Consider the following 6,449-nt stretch of genomic DNA (forward strand, 5'->3'; position numbering starts at 1 on the left):
GTTTCCCCTATCTACCTTTTAAAGCAAGGGGGGTTGCTCAACTGGGCGGGACCCAGGTCCGGATGCGGACCCAAACGCAATGTCATCCGGACCAAGACAAAATCCATCTGTACTTAATATGTATAAATTATACATGAGATTTCGCTGCCATACGATCTATAGGTGTATTTCTGCGAAGCCAGTCTTATTAGTCCAGCGGATGGGTGATTTGATCGTGCACTTTTGAGTAAAAGCATGAAAATCGGTACACATATCCTTCTTGATATGCTGATTAATATTAGCGTTGGAGGCGTCGGCCCACAGGAAAATTCTTCGTTTTCAAGATGGCCGCCAAATCCAATAATATGGCCGACCCATATTAATGAATCTACCTTACACTTTGTAGTAAAAGCATGAAAATTGGTACACATATCCTTCTTGATATGCTGATTAGCATTAGCATTGGAGGCGTCATGAAAAATTAATCGTTTTCAAGATGGCTGCCAAAACCAATATGGCCAATTCGTATTTATGAATCTACCTATCTACCTAACACTTGGTAGTAAAGGCATGAAAATCGGTACACATATCCTTCTTGATATGCTGATTAAGTTTAGCGTTGGAGGCGTTGCGCAAAATGTATCGTTTTCAAGATGGCCGCCAAATCTAATAAGACCAACCCATATTAATGAATCTTTGATATTAATATATATATTTTTTAATTAGGCCAACTTACCAACAAACTAAAACAGGATGGAAATGCATTTCGCTTTTTCAGTTCCACTGCGCCATCCTCTTCTGTGGGCTTCTGTGGGTTCTCTGTGTGAAGACATAACAATGGAAAAAGAAACATTAAAATTAATAATATTTTCCTTTCATTCCATACAGCTACCACTGTTGGACACCACATTAGGGGCTTCAGTTCAAACAGACATCCCAGAATTCCCGGCCTTCCCATTGCCCCCACAGCCAGGGTCCTATTGCACTGTGCTGAGCGCAGTGCATATGGAGAGGTTCAGGGCGATTTCTCTAACAAAGGCTGAGGCAGAGGACATTGAGCTTAACACTAGGCAGCAGAACAACAACCTTCAGTGGCACCATGCACGCTCTTCGCGCCTAACAGCATCCCTATTCAAGAGAATAGTGTCGAGAAGATCTGGGGGTCGTTTATCGACAGTGCCTTTGCTAACGACTTTAGCCATTTTGTTCGTTCTTAAGACCAACGTTGTAACCAAGGTCTTGAGTTGGTCTTAAGTTGTTCTTAAGTTGGTCTTAAGTTGGTCTTGCGTCTAAAGACCAACTGAAGACCAACTGAAGACCAACTCAAGAGCAACTTACGACCAACTCAAGACCGACTTAAGACGGTTAGCAACGACAAGAATCGAGAAACGGAGTCCTGACTTCCAACAATTAGCTGCTATTATGTCAAGAAAAAAGAACGTGGTGACAAAAGCGATGAGGAGAGGCCTTGAGTTAGAGCCAGCTGCTGCATCGAAGTATGCTGCCATTACTGGGAACACTGTTAAAAAATGTGGTTTTGTCATCAACCCCAATGCCCCCCATTTAGGAACATCTCCAGACCGAAGAGTCCGGAGTGGTGAGGGTGAATATGGGCTGTTAGAGATCAAATGTCCGAACAAAAGCACGTACACTGATTGCCAGTATCTGCAAATCATTAATGACACATATAAATTGAATCGCACACACGACTACTACACTCAAATCATGGGAAAATGGGGATAACCGGGATGCCATGGTGTGACCTTTTCATTTGGTGCGAAAGCAATTATCACCTGGAGAGAATTTATTTTGAAGAGGACACATGGGAAAAAATGAAAAGACAAAACTGGACCCGTTTCTTCTTTGAATATTTCCTGCCTGAAATGTGCAATTACATCCACTCAAATGAACAGTAGCCTACCTGCATCTATGTCCATGGACTGCAGCATACTATCCTCCAGCACTGATACTGCAGCGACCACTCTGCAAATACATGTAAAATAATCAATTAAATTTTGTAAATACTTCTATCACACCATGTTTTGTTGCAATGGCCTATTCTTTCTATAGCAGTGTTGGGAGTAACTCATTACAAAAGTAAACAATTACTGTGGTGCATTAGGTTACTTCTTGCTGTGACACAACAATGTAGGCCTAATGCTTTTTTGAACAAAACTCTGTAATATTTTCTTAGTTACAATGCTACGTAAGTTAATATTTTGAAAAGTCAGGCCTACCATGTTATCGTACATTTTTTGAGTACCGGTAGGCCTAACTTTCATAACACTCACTACAACTCTTACCTTTTAGTGGGAGGTAGTCCTATTTGATTAGGAATGGCAGGGACTGGATTTGGATGTTGAAGGCTTGGTTCCCCATCGACGAAGTGCTGAAATAATACAAAAAATATATTTAGCAATGTTGCACATTAACAAACACAACGGTCATGCAATAACCGCTAACAACAAGAAAGTCAGATGAAAACAAAACTGCTTTTAAGGCCAATGATAATTTCACCAGGAAGGTGGTAGCCTAATAAATGAAGTTATTTTGTATCAGAAGTGTATCATCAAACTCACGCGCGATATAGGAAATGGCAGTTGGAAAGTTACTTAATACAATCGATGTCAGCGACAAGAGTAGTGTTATGACCGGAATAAACTTTAACTACAACATAAATCATCATCTTGTGACCGATACGAGTTTTAACAGACATGTTTGTATATTGAATGGAATATCTTGAACGACGAAGCTCTGGTCAACTTGTCAAAACGTGACGGCTATGTGATATAGCTAATCGCTTTTTTGCTAGCTACTTAGGTACTCATCTCTTAACCTAAAACACCATCAATTATCAAACGAATCCACCTCTAAAGTAAACTAAGGTTATACGCAACCATTGACTACGGTCAATGTACGCAACACTTACCTTAGAGCAGACATACGTATCCTTAGTAATCCTTCTCAGGTTCAGCCGGGGACGTCCACAAAGTTTTATCCAAACCTTACACCTGTCAGGATTTGATAGAGGTTTTGGGAAGGGGTAAAAAACGTATCCCCCCCTTCAACCTGTCTGGGTAACGCCTGTCGGTTTTACACCCCAGGCACAACGTTTGACCATTTTCCCGTTTAACTACAGCGGTGGCAACAAAAAAACTAACCAAAACATGACCCAACGCTGTCTAAATCAATTGAGCGCTGTCAGCACCGTCCGAGGTTTGTCCGAGGTGGTCCTTTTGCGGCGCTGTGATTGGTCAAAACAGCATTTTAGGGCGGGCCTTAGCCAAAGGAGAATTGCTACAATCGCATCAAATGCACAGGGATTGGACAATGAATCTGAAACACCTGTTTTTACACAGGTTAGCACCCTCACATTCCTGTAAGACAGGGTTTTCCGAGGGCCTTGACTATTCTCCTTCTCTTTGAACTTCCACAAAATGCCCACTGCGCACCCTCCATGACATTTGAATGGTGTTAAAGTAGATTTGTTAAGGATCACAACATGCAGTGCAACCTCACTCTGTTTTGGCCATGGTTGTGTTTGTAGCCCTGTGCCTTGTTCACAGATGCGCCAGCAAAAGGTGCATCAACAATTTGTCCTCATTTGAACTCTGATATGTCAACCATAAGATCCCTGCGGTTCTCTTCCAGGGTCCAGCTGGCCATCCCTCGTACTAGGCTAAAGGCCACAAGTGACTGAGCCATTCATGTAGCTGCTTTTCTTCTTTGAAACAATCTGCCCAACTCAGAACACCCCTGTTATAAATTTTGGCCATTTGTTTAAGAACAAATAAACCACCTAAATAGCATAATCTTTTCCTGGCTTGTATGGCTGCCTAGTTCCACATAGCACGAGATCACCTCCCTCCAGGTCGCCAGCACCACATTTTCCTACACTTGAATACTTTATCTTGTTTTATACGACCTCGGTTGTGTGTGGTTTGCGAAAAGGTTAGATACCTCATACTAACAGCGCAAGAAGATTTTGTGTGTACAGATATTATGCATTATTTGGTCTATTTTTACTTCTCAATTGATTAGATATTATTATCCCTTATCATTATTAATTTTTACTTGTATTGTGCTTTTGTGCATCATGCAAGATCATTTGCTGAAAAAAACGTCGTGCCTGTTCTCATCCTGTCAGCAACTCCAATTGAAGAAACAAGAGCGTCTTGGTCAGGACCACAGTTCTCGAAGAGAATGTTTGAAAGTCGTTATGTATAATCAGGCTAGGGACTGTCACGGGCGCCGGATCCCATGTTTTTGTCGCTTGCCTAGGATGGGGATTATATTTTTGTGCCACAGTGATCTAATGTTCAAATGTTTTTTTGGTCAGCTACATTCGAGTGTTGACTTACACTCCTTATATAATTACAAACGCACACGCGGGTTGAAAGTGTTTGGCGTTGCTACTAGGGAGGGCACATGCCTGGCCTAGACCACATTTCCATTGATCCATTATGGCAATTCTAAATTTAGCGGAGGACTTTACTAGCGCATGAAACAGAAGAGGTGTTGTGTACCCACTTGTGTTCTGTAGCGAAGACAGCAAGCTCCGGATACACTTGAGAGTTTGAGCTTTGACGCCGTGTCCACCACTGTACGACGTCAGCGGTATGCTGTTTTGAGGGCATCGATTGCAGCAGTTGTACCAGGGGGAAGTACCATTCGCCGCCCGACTTAAGTTGACAATCAACGATTGTGTCGACAATAGCGATCAGGTTGTGTGATGTGTACTACGGGCATGCCTGTTCAAATTGATTGTGCGAAGTGGCTTTATCCTCCGACTGTACAGTGCGATGTGCTTGTGGAACATTCTGTAGAGTGAGCTGGGTAACGCATTGACCGCGAACTTTGGTTGACAGGCCGGCGCCGTGTTTAATTTTCCCATGCATGCGCCATGAGTGATGGACAGATCCATAACACCCCGAGGCAAATCATCTAAAGGGCGTAGTCTCGGTCCGAATCTGGAAGTCGCCCACTTCATTTCAATGCGTAAAATTACAAACATGCTTGCCTTCATCTTAAGGCCGTTTTCACGTTTTTATTCTTTTCACCCAGATATATAAAAATACATCTCTACGGTAAAAATGTTAGGCCAAGAGATTCATTTGTTTGAATCATTATGCCATTGTGCAAAAATTTCCAAGGCATCACGCGGCTGTTCTCCGACAAAGGTGGTTGTTGAAGACGTTTTTTTTTTTAATTGCCTCATGCTATAAAATGTAACGGTCTATATTTAAAATGTAGGGGGCCTATTGCTTGATTAAGCAATAGCAAATTAAAGGCCAGCCACAAGAGCGCATCAGAGAGAGAGAATAGGCAAAAGATATGATATGAATTTTTCATTTTCTATTCATGTTCCCACCATGCAAGACTTGAACCTATGCACAACTACCGGTTACTTAATTACGCCAGTGCACCTGCCCACTGGGCCGCATTCACCGTCTTCCTCCGTGAGCTAGGTAATATTGTTCCAATTTAACTTCAATAGTTAGGTGATTATTCAAACACTATAAAAGTTTTTTTTTAAAATTGTTGCTGATAATCAGAAATCCCCCGGATAAAATAAAGGACAATGGTATAATTAATATTACTTTTTACTGGGCATTATTCACTAGGACACGATTATTTAAAATAGTGAGACTGGTTCGCTCTTGATCTCGTTAAAATTGATGTGCGGGACTCGAGCGGAACGTTTGTTTCGGGTTTTGTTTGTGACATTGTTTCCTACAAGGGGGGGTTTTTTGTTTTTTTTTGGTAACACTTGATTTCATTTAGCCTCGGTGTTTGTGTAAAACCTATTAGGACGATGGGACCCACCGCCCGTTTGCTGCTTTCTTTTCTTGAAGTGGTAAAAAATTGCGCGAGGGATAACCGGTGGAGCAACATTTCCATTAGCTGCACTTCATTTTTTTTTTTTTTATAGTTAACACAATAAAATGTCGTTCCGTAGCACTCTTAGAAACCGTACCACCCATTTTGTTTTACAAAATATCATACTTTTAATCGAGGTAAAAGTGACACCAGGCGGAAAGCAGCAGCCAGACTATATTCCTTGCCCAGCCATAATTAGAAATGCTCCGCTCGGAAAACCTAACAGCCATTTACAACCCCAACCAGATTGCGGGTATTTGTGGAAACAGATGCTGAGCGGAAGGAAAACAGTCAGAGGAGAGGCTTATTCCTCGGCGCAGAGTACGTTCGTTGCTGCTTTGTACCACACTGGTAGCGGAATCCCGCCTGTGATGTGACAGAATGCTGTTTAAGACTAAAATACGCCACAAACAGGTGTTTTCATTACAACACATTGTTGAAAGCGAACATGTTATTGAGATTGTCTCTGTTCGAGCAACGTATATGGCGTATGGTTTTTTTTTTTTTTGCAGATAGAACCCCAAAGTTCATCGGCGTGATCATTTTATTACCCTCTTTAACCGCGATGTTTGTTCCACTAACATGCACAC

General features: G+C 41.9%; 1 long non-coding RNA gene across 1 annotated transcript; it reads right to left on the reverse strand.

The window, feature by feature from the left end:
* Positions 1-1,900: 1,900 nt before the first annotated feature.
* On the reverse strand, positions 1,901-2,983 carry LOC134442219 (uncharacterized). The gene is made up of 3 exons (XR_010033339.1): positions 2,909-2,983; positions 2,283-2,368; positions 1,901-1,962 (listed from the first exon to the last, which is right to left on the reverse strand). It is a non-coding gene; the product is annotated as an uncharacterized LOC134442219 (long non-coding RNA).
* Positions 2,984-6,449: the final 3,466 nt, after the last annotated feature.

This window comes from Engraulis encrasicolus, unplaced genomic scaffold, assembly GCF_034702125.1.
Source record: "Engraulis encrasicolus isolate BLACKSEA-1 unplaced genomic scaffold, IST_EnEncr_1.0 scaffold_1271_np1212, whole genome shotgun sequence".
NCBI classification, from domain to species: domain Eukaryota; kingdom Metazoa; phylum Chordata; class Actinopteri; order Clupeiformes; family Engraulidae; genus Engraulis; species Engraulis encrasicolus.